At 36.6% G+C, this 24626-nt stretch overlaps 1 protein-coding gene and 1 non-coding gene across 3 annotated transcripts in view; one reads left to right on the top strand and one right to left on the bottom strand.

The window, feature by feature from the left end:
* The window catches only part of PIAS1 (protein inhibitor of activated STAT 1), a 125153-nt gene that overhangs the window by 92353 nt on the left and 8174 nt on the right, over positions 1-24626 (bottom strand). The gene's annotated exons all lie outside the window — the stretch shown is intronic.
* On the top strand, positions 9471-9543 carry TRNAG-UCC. Its single transcript has one exon. It is a non-coding gene; the product is annotated as a tRNA-Gly (tRNA).

Raw genomic sequence — 24626 nt, 5'->3', positions numbered from 1 at the left:
ACGAACTCCCAAGCTCTTAGGTTCATTCAAAGATATAACACAGACCTTAAAAACAAATTTTACCCCAAATCCTTTCTTTCTTTAATTAGACATAAATATATCTTTCTTTAGATTGCTATCAGAGGTTAAATAATTACTATAATGTCAATTTCTCTCTACTATTCAACCTGTCCTAAGAGTATAGAATAGTTTTAAAGATTTTTTTACTACTTATTTTAAAAGGAACAGAGATTTCAACAGAAAAGCACTGTATTAGTAAGTAAGCTGCTCTTAGAGAATAACATGAATTATGCTTCAAAGATTATAGGCTAAAAATAAATTTAAGTTGACATTGGTCAAATACATTTCATTTTACAGAGAAAACACAATAAAGTTTTCAAAACAGAACGTCTTTCTATTTCAATTCCATTCTAAGTCAAACACAAACAAAAATCAACATTCAGGGGTTAATATAAACTTCTCACAACTTTTGTCCTAACTCTATGGATGTTAAGGATTTAAATGCAGCACCGATGGATTATTGCTCTATTTCTATGGAAGAGTACATTGACAACTCACATAAAATTAAATCTTCTGATTGATCATCAAAAGAAAAAAGTTAATGACATAGGTATAATTTTTGGTTTTGTTATCACAGGATGCATAATTAATCATAATTACTGTCCTCATTTTACACATGGAAAAACTGAGCCCTAGGAAGGTTAAGAAATTTGGTGAATATTACACAACTACTTCTACTCCAAACACACTTTTACACTATGTTACTGTCTTTTACAGAAAACTAACCACATGCCTTTTAGTTAGGAAAATTTTTTAAAAGATCAATTTATTTAATACTCAATCTCAACTTCAAGCTTCAACATTTTAGCCTTAAAAAAACTGGTGGTTAAGATGAAAACATCTGGATTCAAATTAACCACTTCACCTTATAATCAGATATAGTGAAAGATGAGGGTCTATCTATTGCTATTACTGGAGCAGCTTCTGCATAATCTTAAGGACTGTAATAAGCATGCAGTATTTAACAAAACAAGTAAAAGAGGGTGGGGAACACAAATATCTGAAGTTATCTATTACTCAAACCAAAAACTTCAGAGAAGCATGGAGCAGTCAATTCACAGTGTAAAGTGTTGACAACAGAGAAAAACTAAACACATCTGAAATGTTGAAATGCAATGTATTTTAATCTTTCATGTGTTTAAAATCTCCATTTGTTAGCACTACAACAAAATGAATATTTGTAACTAAGGATAACATCAACCACTGCTACTACTAGAAATCACTGCCTTCTCGGATAGCACTGAGCTGACTCTACATGCCCAAATGATAGTTTTCAGAATCCTAAGGAATTTAGAATGTCTGAGAAATGAATATATTCTGTATAGAAAGCATTCTGTGAGAGACATCTTTCTAAAATGAATCTTTTTAATCAGATAGAAATACACACAGTTTTAAAAGTCAAAATTTTAGAAGAAAAATATGTCCCTTGCCCTGCCCCCATTTTTCACATCCTTAAGGCAACCATTTTCAATCAAGTCTTTTTAGCTGTGTATCTTCTGGCATTTCCCCCTCTATTTCTTCTATATAGTAGGTCTTTTAGAGTTATTTAAAATAACTAATGTTTTAAATTTAAAAATTGATTCCTATGAAAAGATAACGATTTAGATTTGTTACATCTCCTCTACCTCCATCTTTCTTTTTTAAAATATTTATTCATTTATTTGGCTCTTCTGGGTTGTGGCATGCAAGATTTTTTTTGCTTTTTTTAACTTGCAGCATGCAAGATCTTTAATTGCAGAATACTAACTCTTAGTTGTGGCGTGTGGGATCTAGCTCCCTGACCAGGGATGGAATTCGGGCCCCCTGCACTGGGAGCACAGAGTCTTAACCTCTGGACCACCAGGGAAGTCCCTACCTCCACCTTTCCATCATCATTTTTGATTGAATCAATTGTTGGTGTTTACATTATTACTATGGCTGTAAATAACATTCAAAGATGAGCCAAAAGTACATCATGATTACTGTTTATTTTTTATAAGACCTTACTTCTAGTTAATAACTGTACCATTTTTGTATTTGCTTAGTTTTCTATGAAGTTAATCCATCTGCAAACTGCTAAAGTGCAACTTTCTTCCCAACATATTCAACTATATCAGGTAAATCTCTGTTTTAACTTCCTTCTTCAAAATATACTTCTTAAAACCCTCCATTAGGTTCCAATTTGAACTGCTTGCTCTCTTGGCCTGGCACAAAACTGTGGTGATGGAATTTCCCTCTAACTTATCCTGGGAATTCCCTTGTCACTCGTCATGTTGGACCTCGTTTCCTTGATCTCACTTCTTCCTTTCTGGATTTTCTCTTTTTAGTGGGGTATTTCCTCCAGTAGCTTCCTGAGAAGAGGGCATGGGAAGTACACTTTTTAAAAATTCCTTGTATTGTCTAAAAATATCTTCATTTATTCATACTTAATAAGTGAGTTTGGCTCAGTACAGAATTCCAGACAAGAAAGTATGTTCCGTCAGAATTCTGTAAGGCTCTCCTCCTCATCTCTGCTAAGCAGCCTGGCATCTTTCTGATGGCAGTCTTTCAGTCACCTATGCGTCCCTTACAGAAGCTTCCCATGGTTTTGTTTGTAACTGTATGAACTGACTGTGGCTAAGTTTCTCCATGTAGTAATGTATGTCCTTCAGTCCTGGGAAGATTGCTTACAGTAATCCTCCTTTGACTTCGTTCTCTTTCTTTTATGCCTATTATTTAGATTATGTCCTTCCTAAATTGTCTCTTTTGCTCTATTTTCTTTTTCCTCTTGCATTTACATCTCTTATCTTTAGCTCTACTTTCTGGGAGATTTCCTGAACTACAGCTTCTAACTCTTCTTTTAAAATTTTAATTTCTATGAGTTATTTTCTGTTTGCTGCACATTTCTTTTCTTTTCCTTCTGCATCTTGTTCTTATTTTACACGAATTTAGTATCTTCTTTTCTCTTGAGGATATAAATAAATTGGGTGCTTGACATTGTAGTTTTCTTCAGCTGCCTGTACTGTCTCTATAATCCGAGGTCTTTCTTACTTTCTTACATTTTCTCTGGTCCCCGCCTCTCAGGCTTGATGTCCTCCTTGAGCAAGAGGAAATCTTTGTACATTTGTATCTAATGGTAAGTGCGTGCTCAGTCACTTCAGTCATGTCTGACTCTGTGCGACCCTATGGACTGTAGCCCACCAGGCTCCTCTGTAAATGGGATTCTCCAAGCAAGGAATACTGGAGTGAGCTGCCACACCCTCCTCCAGCAGATCTTCCCAACCCAGGGATCAAACTTGCTGCGTCTCCCGCAACTTCTGCATCACAGGTGGATTCTCTACCTCTGAGCCACCCAGGAAGCCCTGTATCTAATAGTAAGACGACAAAGATGATCAGATGAACTGTGTCAGTGACCAAACCAGGGTACTTCACTCCAGGATGATCAGGCAGGAAACTTGGCTATCATGAGGATTCCTTTTTTTCCTTTTATCTGATCAATTGTGGCAGAAAGGAATCCTTCAACCTCCTGGTTTGGCAGTATAAGGCTGGCTTCCAGTGTTCTCAGGACACAGTAGGGGAACGGGGAGGGAGGAAGAAGAGGTCCTTACCATCCAATAAGAACACATTTCAACTTAATCTCTTCTCAGATATTTAAGATTTTACACACACAGATATACACACAACACACATATACACAGACTGTGTGCGCCTGTATAACAACACTATTTTGACCACAGAGGAAGGGACCATACACTGAGAAAGATAAATAATCAAGCAATAGTGACGAATACTGTAGACTGAGTGCTTTCTGAGATAAATAAAAAGTGCCAATGTTACTTTCTCATTAGCTATGACCTTATGTTATTAAAGGTCATAACTAAATTCTGAATAAGAATTAGGTACTTCCTTTTGAACCACCTAATTACCCTTGTTCACACATTCCCACTGCAGTATTTTAAAGGATTAGTCATGAAGCAGACCCTATATTACGAATCTTTATCTGGTATCAATTTGCAACCAATCATAAAGCAAAATGAATTCTAAAGGTAGACAAAAGAAGCATTCATTTAACAACGTCCATTAACAAAGTATTTCATTTATACTTTTGCTTTCTATCCACATAAAAACCCAATTATTGAAAACACTGTACATACATTAAAGATGGTACAGTACACCAAAATATTTTATTCATTATTTTCAAAGTTGGATTCTTCTTTCAGTGGAACTGACCTTGGGATCATTTGTAATCCTTTTCATTTGAAACAGTTAAACAGTTGTTAGATTAGCAATTGTCAGCAATGTCCAGTTCAACCAGAAAACCTAGTTAGACAGTTTCTACTAAAGGAGCAAGTTAGGTTGGTTACATACTTCTCCATAATCTTGTTCCACCCAATTTCTCATCTTGTACTGATTTCTCAATATAAGATGACCGAAAAATGACCTGCAGTGCCTACTCCTCTAGCTGACTACCTTTCCTCTTTTCGTATCTTCCATCACATGGGTTGCTTTAGCTCCGATATAATGACAAAACATGAAGATTCCACTCTCCTTTAAGCAAAGTACGAACCTAACATTCTGTTGAAATAGCATACCATGGCTTTGATTTTTGATAATTTAAACATCATTCCCATTTCTGTACTACCACATTTCATGAAACCGATAGATATGTCCTTTAAAAGCTCCTTCTAGATGATAACTTGAATACTAAAAATAACAAACTCAAAACAAAACAGTTTAAAATTTGGATAAAATATTATTTTTAAAATAAAAAAGTTTAGTTTAATTTAAAAATCAAGAATTTAAAATTCTAACACATTGCTAAACTTCTTATGCACAGGTAGGAAAAACAAGACTTTATGCAAAAAGTTGTTCTGTACATAGGTGTATAACAAACAGTTTCTGGATTTATGAATGAGCCCTAAATGAGTTGTAGAAAGAGGGAATACTGGAACAAACAATGAACAGAAAGAGATAAGCTATTCTTCAGAGACAGGGGCATAAATCATATTAATTCAATTATCAAAAGTAACAACACCGACTATGTGCTAGGTACAAATACAACATAATATGGTACTAGTATACGTAGAATTTGGATTCTAGTACTGACTTGGCCACTAATTTACTGAATCACAATTTTCCAGGGTCTATATTCTCATTAAAAAAATGTGAGATTGACTAGAGCTTCTCAAAGGTTCCTCAAATCCTCAAAATTCTGTAATACTGTAACTCTATTAAGGCTTCCTCATAACCCAGTTGGTAAAGAATCCGCCTGCAATACAGGAGACCCCAGTTCTATTCCTGGGTCGGGAAGATCCGCGGGAGAAGGGACAGGCTACCCACTCCAGTGTTCTTAGGCTTCCCTTGTGGCTCAGCTGGTAAAGAATCCGCCTGCAATGTAGGAGACCTGGGTTCGATCCCTGGGTTGGGAAGATCCCCTGGAGAAGGAAAAGGCTACCCACTCCAGTATTCTGGCCTAGAGAATTCCATTGCACTCTATCTGAAAGTTAAGCGGAAAAGGAGGAAGAGATAAATGTTAACAAAACAGGACTTCCCTGGCAGTCCAGTGGTTAAAATCCAAGCTTCCAATTATAAGGGGCACAGGTTTGATCCCTGGTCAGGGAACTATGATCCCACATGCTGCACAGTGCAGCCAGAAATTTTAAAAACTAAATTTTTAAAATATTAACAAAACAAACAGTGAGGGAAAAAACACACTCTGTAACTACGCAAAACTTTCAATCATTGCCTTCAATTTGGGTCCCAGAAAAGTGACTAGTAAAAAACCTTAGAGGGAAAGTATCAAGAGAAAGAACTACGTGAGGGTCACAGATATGACCTCTTCAACCAAAGTCAATGCTAGAAATAGTGGAGTTCAGACTTGAAAGTCAGGTGACAAAGCCCACATGATGCTGTGGAGTACTGACAATTACAGAAACTAGTAAGTAATCTGAAATGATTTTTTGTGTGTGTGGCCATAACGCATGGCACAAGAACTCCCCCAATCAGGGACTGAATCCACAACCCCTACAGTGGAAGGCCAGAGTTTTAACCACTCACTGGACCAACAGGAAAGTCCATGAAATGATGTTTTTAAAAACTGTAGAATCACAGGATCATAACATAAAATAGAACTTTATTGACATATAGTTGACTTACAAGGCTGTTAGTTTAAAATAAAACTTTAGAAATCTTCTTGTTCAACTCTTCATCTAATATATGAAGTTCTACTTGTAACCTCCTTAACTGATGGTCTCCCATCCTCTGCTGAAACACTTAAGATTGTGAACTATGAGTTTACAATCTTAAAACAGCACATATTATTGAAAAGTTCTGTGAATTGACGCTCAATGGTTTTAAAATTTCATTCTGTTGGCAGAGACCCCTTCCCAGCCTGGTTCCTTATTCCATGAGCATTCTGCTGTCCATCATACTCAGAGTGAGTGATATAATCCAGATAAAAGTCTGACTATTCTTAGTATTATCTATCTTTTTATGAACACAACTATTTCTACCAGTGCAACCTAATAAGGCATTTTAGGCTGACAGGATTATTTTATTTAGGCAAATGGAAGGATGTTTTATGTTATGCTTTTTTTTTCAGCAGGGGCAGGGAGTCACATCCACATCATATTGTCACTCATATTAAGACTGAGGTTAACTAAAACCTTTATTCAATTGTTTTCACATGAAATGCTACTAGGTTAAACCCCCTCATCTTTTAAATTTTTTTAATTTAAAAATAGAACTTTATATATAGTACTGTTAAACTTCATTTTTTTCACGTTCGTCACGCCAGCCTTTCAAAACGCTGTTTAAGAATTGCACCCTGCAGTCTCAACTGTAGCACTTATCACACAGTGTTACTTGATTTTCTAGTCTATGTCCTCCCCTAGACTTTGACATTTTCAAGGACACTTTTCTCCACATTACCTATGCTAAGGATGGTAGATGATATCCAGTGAATGCACTGGAGATGATGGTGATGATGAATTAATTCCTCTTGATTCTGTCATCTAACATATTCTTCCCAGTTTTGTGTCACCAACAAAATCTGAGAGTTTTGCTTCTTAAATATTCATACAGATCACCCTTAAAACTTGAGATATAACAGGGTCTAGGCTATAGAGGCCAATGGCACATGATAAGAAATTCCCCTTCAGATAACAAAGTTAAAGATTACAAATAAGACTGTTCAACTACTCAGGAGACAGATGACTCCTTTCCCCCAGGATTCTCCAATTTTAAGGTAATTATTCAATAAACATTGTCCAGGGTGCACAAGAAAAACAATTCAGGTTATCATATACCAGTCTTGACTTATAGCTCTCAGAGAAAAACAAGCTTAGAAAAAAAGATATCCATCTTTTGGGGAGGGGGATGCAACACATCTTGTGGGATCTTAATTAGTCGCCCAAGCAGGGACTGGACTCAGGCCCTATCATTAAAAGCACCGAGTCCTATCCACTGGATCACCAGAGAATTCTCATAAATGTTATTTTTTATTTTTTAAATTTCTATTACATTACGGTTTATTATAGGATATTGATTAGAGTCCCCTATGCTACACAGTAGGATCTTGTTGTCTATCTCTTTTATAAACAGTAGTTTGTATCTGCTAATCCACAACTCCTAATTTATCCCCCTCACTTCCTTTCCCGATTGGTAACCATAAGTTATGTCTATGAGTGTGATTCTGTTTTGTAAATTTATTTGTGTCATATTTTAGATTCCACATATAAGTAATATCAAATAGTATTTGTCTTTCCCTGCCTGACTTAGTGCACATAGTATGATAATATCTAGGTCCATCCATATTGCAAATGGGTATTATTTCATTTTTATGGTTGAGTAGTATTTCATTGTGTATATATACCACATCTTTAAGCATTCATTTGCGGATGGACATTTAGGCTGCTTCTATGTCTTGACTATTGTAAACAGTGCTGGTACAAACACTGAAGTGCATTATACAAATATCCTGAAAAATCCTGGGAATGACTGCTCACAAACTACTAAGAAATATTGGGGAAAAAATAGGTTGCACGGAAAAGCCAAGTCCTACAGTGACAGCTTGTCTAAGTATTCTTTTAAATCCTATCAGAAACCTATTAATGATAATACCCCTTCCTTTTCTACATAAATAGAATACTCTCACCTGATTATTCTACGAGTTACAGCTAAGAGAAACAACAGAAACATCCTTTACTGCAAGGTAATATTGCTAATAAAGCAAAATTGCCAAAGTATTACAAAACTTACACAGATCATTATCTTCAGAACAGATCAGTATGATAAATATTTACATGCAAAGCTGTTATAATAGTGAAAGCAAGTTTAAGAAAATGCTCATATTTTCTTTGGAGAAATTCCATTAATGTATATAAAAATGCATTTCAAGGTGAGACCATGAAAACATACTACACACTCTTCCTGAAATTTAGGGAGGAGGGAAGATCAGCTACTTACAAGCCTCTGATGTCAAAAAACCTAACAGCATCCACACTTGCATATCCAGAACATTAAACAAACAAAAAAAGCTGGGGGGGCGGGGAGGGCAAACCAATGCCAATCCTACTGTCAAGGAAGAAGTAATTTTTTCTAAGCACAAAATTAGGAAAAAAGTTTAACTCGTATATCTAAAGGTCAAAAAAACTAGCTAACAAGAGAAAGAAATGTACTATAATTATGCTAAAAGAATAATTTACCTTTTGTTGTTATTAGAAAGTAAAATACATACATATATTATGAGCTTATCATAATCAAACAAAAACTCAACGCCATTCCTTAAACGCATAACTAATCAAAGTCCAGAACATTTCTCCATATAGTCAAAGCAATAACATTCTTTAAAGTGCAAGTTCAATTCTTTCTTTCCTAAATCTACAAGGGCATAATTTTCCATTCAAAGACCAAAAACAGAGATTCGTTGACAGAGAAGAAACAATACCAATAGCTGCATCCTAAGTTTAAAATGATTTAAAAAAAAAAAAGAAATTAGCTAGGCATATTGGCTAGCTTGGAAGAAACAACACTTAAATGGCCTTTTAAAAATCTGTTCAATAAATTAGTATTCAACCCTCAAAGTTCCCCTAAAACAGCAATGTTTTTCAGGGAAATGTAACTGAAGCTTTATATATATATAGAGAGAGAGAAATCATATTATATATATAAATACATATATAATAATTGTTAATATTACAATGTGTTGATCCCAGCCCTCCCTTCCCCCACTTCCCCCACAAGTCTGTTCTCTATGTCTGTGAGTTTGTTTGTTTTCTATTAGGTTGGTGCAAAAGTAATTATGGTTTCAAACTCTGAATTTTAAATCATTATAATTAACCTCAAACACATCTTTATTAATGGAAAATAGGAACTATTACAATCAATACATTTTTGCCAATAAGAAATAAATTTGTTTCCTGTAGCATAAAAATCTGTACTTCGAGGGGACTTCCCTGGTGGTTCAGTGGCTAAGACTCTGTGCTTCCAATGCAGGGGGCCCGGGTTCAAACCCTGGTCAGGGAACAAGATCCCATGTGCTGTAACTAAGACCTCATGCAGTCAAATAAATAAATAAATATATATTTTAAAAAAAAAAATCTGTACTTCGGGATTCAAGGAACACTTGGAAAGTATTTTCTGCATCCTGATGGTTGTGAAAGCATTTTCCCTGCAAAAAAGTTGTCAAGATGCTTGAAGAAGTGGTAGTCAGTTGGTGAGAGGTCGGGTGACTATGGCAGATGAGGCAAAACTTTGTAGCCCAATTCATTCAACTTTTGAATCACTGGTTGTGCAAAGTGCATTCAGGCACTGTCGCAGAGAAGAACTGGGCCCTTTCTGTTGACCAATAGTGGCAGCAGGCATTGCAGTTTTCAGTGCATCTCATCAATCTGCTGAGCATACTTCTCATATGTCATGGTTGCACTGGGATTCAGAAAGCTGTAGTGGATCAGACCAGCAGCTAAACACCAAATAGTGACCATGAATCTTTTTGGGTGGCAAATTTGGCTTTGGGAAGTGCTTTGGAGCTTCCTCTGAGTCCAACCACTGAGTTGGTTGTTGCTGGTTGTTGTATAAAATTCACTTTTTGTCACATGTCAAAATCCAATCAAGAAATGGTTCACTGTTGTTACACAGTATAAGAGAAGATGACACTTCAAAATGACAATTTTTGATTTGTGATCAGCTAGTGAGGCACCCACTTACCGAGTTTTTACACCTTTCCAATTTGCTTCAAATGCCAAGTGACCACACAATAGTCAACACTGAGTTCTTGGGCAACTTCCCCCGTTAGTTCTAAGAGGATTAGCTTTGAGGATCCTCTCACTTGGTCGTTATCAACTTCTGATGGCCAGTCACTGTGCTCCTCATTTTCAAGGCTCTCGTCTCCTTTGTAAAACTTCTTGAACCACCACTGCACTGTATGTTCATTAGCGGTTCCTGGGCCAAATGCATTCTTGATCTTGCAGGTTTTCTCCACTGCTTTATGACCCATTTTGAACTCAAACAAGAAAACTGCTAGAATTTGTGTTTTGTCTAACATCATTTCCATAGTCTAAAATACAATTAAAATAAACAGCAAGTAATAATTCATTAACAAAATACACAAAGCAAGAAATGCACATTAAAATGATGTATAACATAGCCACAATTAAGAAAGATTCCAGTATCAAACAGCAAAGTTCAACAATGCAAAACTGAAATTACTTTTGCACCAATCTAATAGAAAGGCTCATTTGTGTCACATTTTAGATTCCACATATAAATGATAATCATACACTATTTGTCTTTCTCTGATTGACTTAGTATAATAATCTCTAGATCCATTCATTTTGCTACAAATGGCGTTACTTCATTCTTTTTTATGGCTGAGTAGTATTCCATCGTTTGTATCAACCACATCTTTATCCATTCATCCGTCGATGGACATTTAGGGTGCTTCCATGTCTTGGCTATTGTGAAGAGTACAACTATGAACATAGGGGTGCATGTATCTTTCTGAATTAGTTTTTTCCAGATACATGCACAGGTGTGGAATTGTTGGATCATATATAATTCTATTTTCAGTTTTCTGACAAACCTCCATACTGCACCAACTTACACTCCCACCAACAGTGTAGAAGAGTTCCCTTTTCTCCACATCCTCCCCAGCATTTGTTATCCGTAGACCTTTGAATGATGGCTGTTCTGACCAGTGTGAGGTAGTACCTCATGGTAGTTTCGATTTGCATCTCTCTAATAATTGGCAGGGCTACCCTTGTGGCTCAGTGGTAAAGAATCTGCCTGCCAAGCAGGAGACACAGGTTTGATCCTTGGGTCAGGAAGCTACTCTGGAGAAGGAAACAGCAACTCACTTCAGTACTCTTGCCTAAGAAATCCCATGAACAGAGTAGCCTGGCAGGCTACAGTCCACTGGGATTACAGAAGAGTCGGAGATGACTTAACAACTAAACCACAATTAGCAATGACAACCATCTTTTCACGTGCCTCTTGGCCACCTGTATGTCTTCTCTGGAAAGTCTTATGCCCATTTTTCGACTGGGTTGTTAAAGAGTTGTCTGTATATTTCAGAAATTAAGCCCTTGTTGGTCATGTCACTTGCGAATATTTTCTCCCATTTACAAGAGGCTGTCTTTTTGTTTGTGGCTTCCTTTGCTGTGCAAGGGCTTTAAGTTTGATTAGGTCCCATTTGTATATTTTTGTTTTCATTTCTATTGCCTTGAGACTGACCAAAGAAATTATGGGTATGATTTATGTCAGAGAATGCTTTGTCTATCATCTCTTCTAGAAGTTTTACAGTGTTTTTTCTTATACTCAAGTCTTTAAGCCATTTTGAGTTTATTTTTGTGTGTGGTGTGAGGATGTGTTCTAACTTCACTGATTTAAATGCAGCTGTCCAACTTTCCCAGTACCACTTGCTGAAGAGACTGCCTTTTCCCCCATCTTATATTCTTGCCTCCTTTATTGAAGATTAATTGAGCATAAGCGTGTGGGTTTATTTCTGGGCTCTCTATCTTGTTCCACTGATCCGTATGTCTGTTTTTGTACCAGTAGCACACTATTTTGATTACTGTAGCATTATCTTAAGTCTGGAAGGGTTATGCCTCCTGTTTATTCTTTTTCCTCAGGATTCTTCCACAATTCTGGTTCTTTTACAGTTACCTATTTAGGATTATTTGTTCTAGTCCTGTGAAAAATGTCATGGGTAATTTGACAGAGATTGTGTTAAATCTGCATGTTGCTTTGGGCAGTATAGCCATTTTAACAATATTAATTCTTCTAGTCCAAGAGCATGGGAATAGTATCGTTCCATTTCTTTGAATCATCTTCAATTTCTTTTATTAATATTCTATAGTTCTCATCGTAAAAGTCTTTCACCTCCTTGGTCAGGTTTATTCCTAGGTTGTGTGTGTGTGTGTGTGTGTGTGTCTGTGTGTGTGTCTGTGTGTGTGTGTGTGTGTCTGTGTGTCTGTGTATGTGTGTGTCTGTGATTTTAAGTTTTTTTTTTTTTAAACAACCCAATCAAAAGATGGGAAGAAGACCTAAATAGACATTTCTCCAAAGAAGACACACAGATGACCATGAGGCACATGTAAAGACATTCAACATCACTATTAGAGAAATGCAAATCAAAGCTACCATGAGGTACCACCTCACACCAGTCAGAATGGCTGAATGGACATCATCAAAAAGTCTACAAATGACAAATACTAGAGAGGACGTGGAGAAAAGGAAACTCTCCTACACTGTTGGTGGGAATGTAAGTTGGTGCAGCCATCATGGAAAACAGTATGGAGGTTCCTCAGAAAACTAAAAACAGAATTACCATATGATCCAACAATCCCACTCCTGGGCATATATCCAGGGAAAAACATGGTTCAAAGGGATACATGAATGACAAAGTTCACTGCAATGTTGTTTGCAATACCCAAGACATGGAAGCAAACTAGATATCCACTGACAAATGAATGGATAAAGAAGATGTACATTTATACAATGGAATATTACCTAGTCATTAAAAAGAATAAAATGCCATTTGCAGCAACATGGATTGACCTACAGATTATAATACTAAGTCAGTCAAACAGAGAAAGACATATCATATGATATCACTTAAATACAGAATCTTTTTTTAAAAAAGATACAAATGAATTTATCTACAGAACAGAAACACTCACAGACTTAGAGAACAAACTTACAGTTACCTGGGAAGGAAGAGATTGGCAGTCTGGGACTGATAAGTACACAATGCTATATTTAAGATAGATAACCAACAAGGACCTACTGTGTAGCACAGGAACTCTGCTCAATACTCTGTAGTAACTTACAGGGAAAGAATTTAAAAAAGAACACATACATGTGTATACATGTGTATGTGAATCACTTTGCTGTACATCTGAAATTAATACAACATTGTTAATGAACTATATTCTGAAATAAAATAAAAAATTTTTAATAAAATTTTAAAGTTTTTTTTTTTACAGTCTTTTTCTGATATTTCATTGTTAAAGAAATGCAATTGATTTCTGTATGTGCATTTTGTATCCTGCTACCTTGTTGAATTCATTCAGTGTTTCTATGTGGAGTCTTTTAGGGTTTCTATATATAGTATGTTATCTACATACAATGACAATTTTATGAGGTTATTTCTTTTAAACTTCAAATTTTACTCACTGTAATAAAGCTAGCTGCCCAAACATGAAAAAATAAAAATCCTAAATAAAACTTAAAATGGAAACAATCTGATTGGGTTTCACATTAAAAAGATTTAATTTAAATGACAGGATACTCCAAGTCACCATTTTCCAAACCAGGTTCGTAGGGTTAATAGATATTCAAAGTAATATGGTGGTGTGGCAAAACCAATCAAGGAAATTAAAGATTCTCTAATTCCCCACCATGCCCTACCTTCTCAAATAATATTCACACATTAAAGGTCCTAAGAAGTCCTGCAGAAAGGAAGTATGTTAACTTTGTATCCAACATTTTGCAGTTACCTGGCCACTAAACTTTTCATTATTACTATTGTTCAATCACTGTCATCTCATTTCCTAGCACTTCACAAAAAAAGAATTTTAGAAAAACCAACAAGATCTTCAAGTTTTCCACTGTACACCTGTTGTTATAGCAACATTATTAAAAGTAGCCCCTTCTACTCTTAAAAGTGTCCCACTTTGGATGAAACATTATATGGTCACCCTAGAATTAATACTCTAAAACTAAACACCTATTTTAAAGCATGTGAACTACCTTTGCCAAATGCCAAATTAACAAGGCCATGTTATTACATGCAGTTAAAATGTTATATAGATGATGATTAATCTTGATATCTTTTTCTCAAACTTCTGAAAAAATTCTCCACTAGCAATCATATATATTTTCAAAATACTCTGGACTACTGAATTCTCACTAAATGAACTCACAAACCAGATGTAGACAGTGAAAGATACCTATAATTGCATAATTTTTAAAAAGTGTCTATCATATATAATTGTAAAGAAAGGAAAACTCTTAGAGACATCACAGCACATTCACACAAGATGTTTTATGTTTTAAAAGGTATTTTAAAAAATTATTTCAGTCCTCAATTGTGAGAGGTCCTTAGAATTCTTGACTCTGTTTTCACTCACTCCAATCTTCCTAGATGACCTCAACCATCTCATCACATTTTGAGGTTAACAATCATCAAATCTTCATTTCTAGCCTAGCCTTTGTCTTCTGAATTACAATGTTAAACACTTCTATGTCCCAGAAGTAGTCAGCTCAACGCGTCCAAACCTAACAAATCAAACTTCTCTCAAACCACTTAACCAGTTATCCAAGCCAGAAAACTTATATGCCACCTTCTCCCTCACTCACATCTATTTTTCAAGTCACATCAATCCTACCACTTTAAATGTCTATTACCACTTTAATTCGGACTACCATGATCCCTTTCCTAGATGTCTGTAAGAAATTCAACTGTTCTCCCCGTCTCCAATATTATCCTTTAAAGTCATTCTTCACAGTAGAGGTCTTTCTAAAATAGAAAGATGATCACGTCACTCTTGAGCTTAAATCTTTCATGATTAGCCACTACACTAAGGATAAAGGCCAAATTTCTCAGCATGGCGTAAGAGATCCTTCATGATCCAGTCCTGGACACTGCCACTAACTGCCCTGTTAACCAGCCTTCCATCCTCCAGGACTTTCATAAATATGCTGTTCTTCAATAACTCTTCTCCCCTCTCCCAGCCTAATCTTTTTCTAGTTAATTTCACCTCATTCAGGTCACACCTTAGAAATCATCAACTTTGGGATACTTTCCACAGGCTATCCTCAATATTAGTAAATTTACCTTATGTTACCTACAATTTAACCCAATACAGTTCTCATGCCAAAATGAAGAGAAGCCCTATTTACTTGTCTACTTTCTACCAAACCATAAGCTCAGTCTATACAAACTGTGTTTTGTTCACTGTCAATGAATATGAGTAACAATATTCGGGCATCTCAACTATTATAAACCATATTGGCAGTGTAAGCCTATTAGAAATTATATGTATTCTCCCTCACAAATAAGGACATTATATAATTCTCAGTGCCTACTCAGCATGTTATTGCTATTTAAATAGTAACTTACTTAATTTGGACAGGGAAAGAATTTTGTTCTTAATCCTACAAAAATGGGGGAGTTACAGAAACTTCTCCAGTTGCAGAAATGTAGGGCTAAGAGACTGACATATAAAAAAAAGGTCATCTAACTAAAACTGAAAAGGGAAATTAAGATACAAGATCAATTTAGGGGTTGTTAGTATCAGCCTGAAACTATGAGAGTCTGAAATAATGAGGGTGATAGCAGGGAAGGAAAGGAAGGCACAACATTTAAAATATTTGACAAGAATTGGAAGTGAAGGATGTAGCTCAGATGGCTCAGAAATACACACAGGGAAGCCTTCCTTGAGCACCCAGACTAGGTCAGGTCTCCCTGTTACATGTGCTTATAGAATTTTGTTCTTTTCCTTTACAGAACTTAGTACAGTTTCAGACGCATAATTTCAACATGAAAAGTCCTGGTAATAACTTGGCTCCAGCCTTCCACAATTTGCACCCCTCCCTTATAGAGATACCCAGCCGCGGACCTGCTGGGTGTCCACAAACACACCTCAGCGTCTCTCATTACTTTTTTCACGCCGTTCCCTCTGCTTGAAGCCACCTCCCTGTTATCAAAAACTTTCAAGAAGTCTCCTCTTGAGAGCCAGCTTAAAATAAGCTTGGCCAGAAGTGACTAGTCTTCCTCTCCTGAATATATTGTTAACTATTTACATAGTTACTCTTTTATAGCTTTCTATTACAGTTGTTCTAGACATTTCTCCCCTCCACGAGAAAGGCATAACTCCCTGAGGTTAGCTATGGGGTAGGGGTGCAGAGGTAGGTGTGAAAAGGCTGAACAGAAGGGAACTGCAAGCACAAAGAACAGCAGAAGAGAAAGTACCAGGAATTCAACAAAAGTAAGTCTAAGAATAACACCCATGCCCTCTCCTAAAGAAGTCTTATACTGGGTACTATTGACCCGGCCTTTCCTCCTGCTCCTCATGTTAGTTATTGGTGATGCTATTTCTAGAAATCAATGCCCAAAAGAAATACAAAGTAAGCAGCAATGGTTAGCCACACACGGAATTTAAAATTTTCCACTAATCACTCTTTAAGAAGTAAAGAGAAAAAGGTAAAATTCGTAGTATATTTTGCTTAATGCAGTATATATCCAAAGTAGTATCATTCAAACATGTAATCAATACAAAACAATTGAGATATATTCCTTCATTTTCATGCTATGTCTTCAAAATCCAGTGTATCTTTTCTCAGAGCCACATCTCAAATGCTCAATAGCCACAAATATAATAAATAAACCACAATGGAAAAGAATATGAAAAAGAATATACATATATACACATATATGTGTGTGTATAACTGAATCACCTTGCTGTACAGCAGAAATTTACAAATGAACTACACTTCAATGACATTTTTTAAAAGCAAAAAAAAAAAAAGTAACGGAACAATGCAGCTCTGAAATACTATCTCTGTCATTCACTGACTCCAAACCAATACCCTGGGCTGTATCTGACTCTTCCTCATTATTCTCCAACCTCAAACACACACTTCCATGGCCTCACCTTAGATCTCTGCACCAAAACCTGTACCACCTTCAAAAATCACCAATTCAAATACTCCACTCTCCAACTACCATCTGTTCTTACGTGCTTAAAGCACCTTCACTCCAACAACTCAGCTTTATCATGACCTCCAGTTAAGTGCTGTTTATCACTCTATCCCTTCAGCTTAGATTCCTTTTTCTTGGAGTGGTGGTGGGGGGGCATGGTATAGAATTAAACATTCCTGTGCAAAATCCCCTTTCCCACTCTATGCCTGGCGCACACAACTTGTTCTAACTTTACAACTCAGGCAGACAGAAGAATGCATTCACACAGGCAAAGAGATGTTACAATACACTCATAATCATCCATCTCAATGGGTACAGGCATCCTACTAAATTTTCCAGTAACCAGCAAACGTCCCACAGAAAGATAACTATTTCATATCTTTCCCTTGCTCCTCTCATATCTCCCTTCCCCCAATACTACCTTTAGGAAGCATAGCACTAATATCAGTCACTCAGTCATATCTGACTCTTTTGGACCCTTGGACTACAGCCCACCAAGCTCCTCTGTCCATGGAATTCTCCAAGCAAGAATACTGGAGTGGACAGCCATTCCCTTCTCCAGGGGATCTTCCCAATCCAGGGACTGAACCTCATTCTCCTGCACTGCAGGCAGATTCTTTACCGTCTGAGCTGCCAGGGAAGCCCACTTAGGAAGCATACATAAAACCAATGACTTCCTCTAACAATGTTATTTGGCATATTTGATATATACTTTTTTTAAAACTTGCAAAATTAAACGGCATTTTTTGCTAATTATAAAAATTTAGATTCATAAAAGTGCTGCTGCTGCTGCTGAGTCACTTCAGTCATGTCCGACTCTGTGTGACCCCGTAGATGGCAGCCCACCAGGCTCCCCCGTCCGTGGGATTTTCCAGGCAAGAATACTGGAGTGGGGTGCTATTGCCTTCTCCTTCATAAAAGTGCAGGAGAACCAAATTATATTTCATATAATATATGAAAACCATATATAACCATGTAACCAGAATAACAGAATATAAGTTTCATGAGGGCAAAGAATCTTTTTCATTCCCAACCTACTAATGAGCCTCTAACCTAAGTATCTGGCACATAAAGCAGCCTTCATTTTTACTGATGGAATAAATAAGAACCTTGCTGTAAGCAGCTGTGACATGAAAGGCCAAACTTGAAATAGGCAAAAGGAAGGGGGAGGAAAGAGTGCTTATTTGTTTTCAAGATTTAACACAGAATATCTATAGCCCCGAAAAGGCATAATTTTACTTTACGTAAGACTTTTAAAAATGTATCAAACAAAACAATGGACAAAAATCAAACAACTTTTTATGGTTTGCATGTGTGCATGCTAAGTCACTTCAGTCATGTCCAACTCTTTACGACCCTATGGACTACAGCCCACGAGGATCCCCTGTCCAAGGGATTCTCCAGGCAAGAATACTGGGGTGGGTTGCCATGCCCTCCTCCAGGGGATCTTCCTGACCCAGGGATCAAACCCATGTCTCTTACATCTCCTGCAGGTAGGCAGGTTCTCTACCACTAGTGCCGCCCAGGAAACCCTTTAATGGTTTATCCTTTAACGGTTTACGCTTCCACTAAAAAGCTAGACTTCTCCTATAACTGATTTAATGTCTTCATTAACTATACCACAAACACATATAAATCTAAGCACTTCTGAAGACTTAACCAAGTGTGGATCACTGTGGTCATTAACCAAAGACCCCTTCTCTTCCCCAAACATCATTGAGCATAATTAATAGATTCCATGGGCATAAATATCTGACACAGTTACATTTATTTTCAAAATGAGGTCTCCAAAACTTTACTCTCCACTTGTGGAATCCTCCTCTTCAAAAAAACGCTATGTCACAATTGGAATTTTATAAAATTGTGATATAATTAATAGTTTAATTAGAAGCAATGGCTTAAAAACAACCTTACAAATAAATAATACACAAAACTATTATTTCACTACTAGTTTTTATTTTTAAAGTAAAACATATTAATAAAGCTGCATGGAGGAAGTGGGGAGGAAACAGGATGTGGCTGCACAAAAGAAAGCCTCAAAGTTTTGGAATACTCTGTTAAGTTTGGTGTTTGTTTTATTAGTCATCTATAAGTTACACATTGCTCTACAAAGTTATACATATTACTCTACATATATATTTATTTTTCTAAAGCAACCTAGCTTTCTCAGAAAAGAACACAATTCCTACTAACACTCATTATAAATCCTAATTGAACAGTAGCAGATATTTAAGAATGGTCAAATATTTTGTATCATAAGCTTTGCAGCAAGTTTACAGTGTTTTCCAGTTAAATACAAAATGACCATACACAAATATCTATCATATTCCCTCCCTAAAAGGAAGCATTGGAAGAACTGACGCTGAAGCTAAAGATCCAATACTTAGGCCACCTGATGCAAAGAGCCGACTCCTTAGAAGAGATCCTGATGCTAGCAAAGATTGAAAGCAGGAGGAGAAGCGGATGACAGAGGACAAGATGGTTGGATGGCATCACCGACTCAATGGACATGAGTTTGAGTAAGCTCCAGGAGATGGTGAAGGACAGGGAAGCCTGGTGTGCTGCCATCCATGGAGTGGCAAAGAGCTGGACGTGACTGAGTGACAACAACAACAAAAAGGAAGCATAAAGAATAAAGGAAGAAAAAAAATTAATTTACAAGCTCAAGGAACAATAATTATTGCTTAAAAAAAAAAAAAAGAAAATGCATAGGTCCATTCCTCTGACAAAACACAGAAGAGGAAAGGAAGAAAATGACTTAAGGGCTAATACAAGGAAATCTCTCAGAAATAAAAGTGCCTCCGGACCGTGCCACCGAGGACTGCAGCACAATGAATGAGAAAACATCCACAGGCAGTTTCCATGTCATGAAGTCTGAGCACACATCATAAAGATCCTAAAACTTCCAGACAGGCCACTTGCAAAGGTTCAAGAACTAAAACGTCACTCTTTACTCCATACAATACAGAAATCATCTTTAGTTTACAAGAGTAAAGAAGAGAAAATGTCTATTTAGAATTATACCATACTTCAAACTGGAGTTTCAATCAACAGATAAAACAAGTCTTTAATTTTCTGAAAAGCTAAGATTTGTCAAAGATTTAACAGAAACTGAGTAAAATCGTTAATTTCAATGTTCACTTATTTAAATTTCTCCTGCTCCTAAAGATTTTGACTACTTTAACTTAGTTTGGTGGGAAAAAACAATACAATACTTTTTAAAAACCATGGGGCAGGAAGGGCTGTGGGCAGGGGCAGACAGCAAGACAAAAGAGACACAGGAATCTAAAAGCCTATGTATATAAATTTTTCAAAATAAAAAGCTATTTTTATTAATCAAAATCATTCATATGTGAAAGTTGAGGAGAAACAATTAACTTTCTTAACTACATCAGGAATGCAGAGATACAAAGTTAAGTAAAAGGTAGAGATCAATTACGCATGGCTCTACTGCCTGTCTTAAGCAGATAATTTACAAAAATCCTCCATTTTCCAATCTTAGCTTGACATCCTGCAGAAAGATGCTGGAGACACAGAGGCTGAAGTTTTTCAAACAACTTTAAAGAGTAGTAGAAAGTGAAAAGCATTCAATCCTGTAATCTCTAGGTCCCACTTTAATACAACAGAGAAAGGGAGAAAACAAAATACGTCAAATGCAAATCAACCATCTTATATATATGTATGTGGTAAGAGCTGATAATGGGGCTTCCCAGGTTGTACAATGGTAAAAATGCAAAAGTGACGAGGGTGCCATTCCTGAGTTGAGAAGATCCCCTGGAGTAGGAAATGGCAACCCACTCCAGTATTCTTGCCTGGGAAATCCCATGGACACAGAGGAGCCTGGCGGGCTACAGTTCATGAGGTTGCAAAGAGTCAGACACAACTGAGCACGTATGCATGCAAGAACTAATAAGATCTGCTTAAGAGGAAATTATCAGCTAAAATTAGGCTAGAGGACATCTGTATGGATTTTTCATTTATTCGAGCTATTTCCATCCCCTACTGTAGAAAAAAAAAATGGCGATCAAGGGTTGAGACATATCCTTGAAAAAATAAAAAACCACACAATTCCCACACCATTACTGACTGAAAATATTGGAGCACATTTATTCAGTTCAGTTCAGTCACTCAGTGGTGTCCGACTCTTTGCCACGACGTGGACTGCAGCACGCCAGCCTTCCCTGTTCATCACCAACTCCCGGAGCCTACTCAAACTCATGTCCATTGAGTCGGTGATGCCATCAATGCAATGCAAACCATTACTGCTTAGCATTTTTACTATAGAGACACAGGATACAATTAAACAGCTCTGCTTTGCAAACTTGCCTTGAAAATGGATCACTATTATCTGTAAGCAAAACTTTTTTCTTTTAAATTATAAAAAATACCATGGATAAGAAGATGAGAAGGATATTCCCATTTTAAGCTACACTGTGTATCTTACGTAAGAGTGTTCAGGGTCTCAAAAGTTTTGACTCTCTGGGTTTTTTAATAGTGTTGAAAGTAGAGGATCCCTCCCTCCAAAAAACTCTGCTGATTAAATCTATTCATGTTTACTGTATTAGAAGTTAAAACTGGAATTGTTGTCTAATGGATATAATTTTAGTTTTATAAAATGTTCTGGATATTGGTTGCATAACGATGTAAATATATTTAATAGCATTAAACTGTATACACTTAAAAGTGGACAATAAGTAAATTCAAGTTATGCATATATTACCATAACTTAAAACTTTTAAAGAAAAACAGAAATTAAAACAAAATTTTGAAAGATTGTCGTTTAAAATATAATACATTGCTTGTTAAATCAAAATATTAAATTAAACAAACTATTCAAAAACAAAAAAAGCAAAAATAGTCATTATTTGACATTTTTGCAAAGCTCTTTAATGTTTGGTTTAATAAAGACAGATTTATCTTCATATCCACTTTCACATTCAATCTGCATTAGGTTGTTCTGAAGTACATGAAGAAAATTCAGCCTCATGCAGGTACGTAGTGAGAAAAGATGCAATATTTCAATAGCTCTCCCAGGTAACTGAGGCTTCCCTGGTAGCTGAAACATTAAAGAATCCGCCTGCAATGCGGGAGACCTGGGTTCGATTCCTGGGTTCGGAAGATCCTCTGGTGAAGGAAATGACAACCCACTCCAGTATTCGCGATTGAAAAAGTCCATGGACAGAGAAACCTGGTAGGTTACAGCCCATGGGGTTACAAAGAGTGGGATACAACAAAGTGACTTCTACTTTTTTTTTTTTTTTTTCAGATATGGATATTCTTTCATCCTTCACCAAAACTCAACAAGTGGCAGTTTCTTAAAGGCTGCTCCAATATGGAAAGTGAATCAATGAACATTTCCTATTCTTAGGTACTGAAATCCACTGATCTATGTTACATTTCCAATGGATCATTTTACCATTTTGTAATACCATGCATTGATTATTTAGAAAATAACAGTTGAGAGTTATGTAGTCCTGCCAATGTTAATTTTGACCCTTTCACTATACAACTTCGCTATATGACATTCATTAATAGCACCACTGATCTTATACCAAAAAAAAGTCAAGTATTGGGAAACTATCAAGCTCAAAGTGGTAAACACAAGTCTTAAAAAATTCTATTTTCTGGAGAAGGAAATGGCAACCCACTCCAGCACGCTTGCCCGGAAAACTCCATGGACGGAGGAACCTAGTAGGCTATACAGTCCATGGGGTCGCACAGAGGCGGACACGACTGGAGCGACTCAGCAGCAGCAGTGCACCCCTTCCCCTTACCCCCTGCTAACCTAAGTTTGTTTTCTACATCTGCGACTCTATTTCTGTTTGGTAAATAGCTTCATTTGCACCATTTTTAGCTCCACATATAAGCAATATCATATGATATTTGCCTTTTTCTGAGAGACTCATTATTTTCACGTTTTGTCAGAATTTTCCTGTGATGTAATGTGATAAACCTGAGTGAAATGAAAAAAAAAAAAAAAATTCTATTTTCACTTGAGAGCTAGAATTTTATCATTAGCAACAAATACTGTCAGTGTGGTGCAAACTCACTTGATTTAGTTTTGAGAAAATGTCTGCCAAATACCCAAGTCTTCGTACTTTGCCAGCCATTCTTTAAAATAAAAATGATATCCCATTTAAAAAGCAGCTAGTTCAGCACGCAACTCAAACAACTGTACAAGTTCTTTTTCGTGAATTAACCATCAGATTTGGTGTTTAGTAAAAGTGGTTTACAGGACTTTCATCACACAAAATATACTTTAAAATGTGCTCAAGGACTGAGACATAATAAAATTAAGTTTTACTGCTTTATCATCTTAATTGAAGTACACAATGATATCCCAAACTAGTAATGTTTAATACTACTGCCTTAATTCATGCAATTTTACCCACCACTGATTATGCAAATGCCAACATAGCTAATGGGCTTCCCTGATGTCTCAGATGGTAAAGAATCTGCCTGCAATGTAGGAGACCTGGGTTCAATCCCTGGGTCGAGAAGATCCCCGGGAGAAGGGAGTGACTACCTACTCCAGTATTCTTACCTGGAGAATCCCCATGGACACAGGAGCCTAGCAGGCTACAATCCATGGGGTCACAAAGAGTCCGACATGACAGAATAACTACCACTTTCAATATAGCAAATAATGCCTTACTTTTATTGAGCAAAGTTTTGACCTCCAGGATCCCCAGAAAGAGTCTGGAGAACTACCAGAGGTGTGGGAAACAGACTTTGTGAACCACTGTAACAGCTGATGCATTAGTTGGGTGATTAAGAAACAAATATTTTTGGTACATATCCCTCTGTAAGAGTGTTTAAATACACGTTTACATGGTAATGGGGCTTCCCAGGTGGTGCTAGTGGTAAAGAACCTGCCTGCCAATGCAGGAGACAGAAGAGACAAAAGTTCAATCCCTGGGTCGGGAAGATCCCCTGGAGGAAGGCATGACAATCCACGCCAGTATTCTTGCCTGGAGAATTCTATGGACAGAGGAGCCTGGCAGGCTACGGGCCATAGAGTCGCAAAGAGTATGACTGAAGTGACTTAATAGTAGCAGTTACATGACGACATTCTCAAACCAACTGATATCTAACACTTCATTCACAGTCATAACTCAAACAGAATATGATAGATACTTCCTAAATAAATAACAAATAATTACCAAATACCTACCATGTTAGACTCTGAGCTAGGTGCCTCTACATTCCCTTTTTGGGGTAACTCACAGAAGCCCATAGACCAGACTGATAATTTTAATATATGAGAAAAATATTTACCCTAAAATCTTTCAGATCTTATTTTTGAGATTACACTTACGTGGCTACAAGGAAAAGTCTTAAAATTCACCATAAAGCATAAGATAGCATGTTTAAATTCTATTTTAAGCAGTATGCCATGAAGCTA

This window comes from Cervus canadensis, chromosome 6 (genome assembly GCF_019320065.1).
Source record: "Cervus canadensis isolate Bull #8, Minnesota chromosome 6, ASM1932006v1, whole genome shotgun sequence".
NCBI classification, from domain to species: Eukaryota; Metazoa; Chordata; class Mammalia; order Artiodactyla; family Cervidae; genus Cervus; species Cervus canadensis.
Note: the sequence above shows the minus strand (reverse complement) of the source record. Positions and strands in the feature narration are given on the sequence as shown.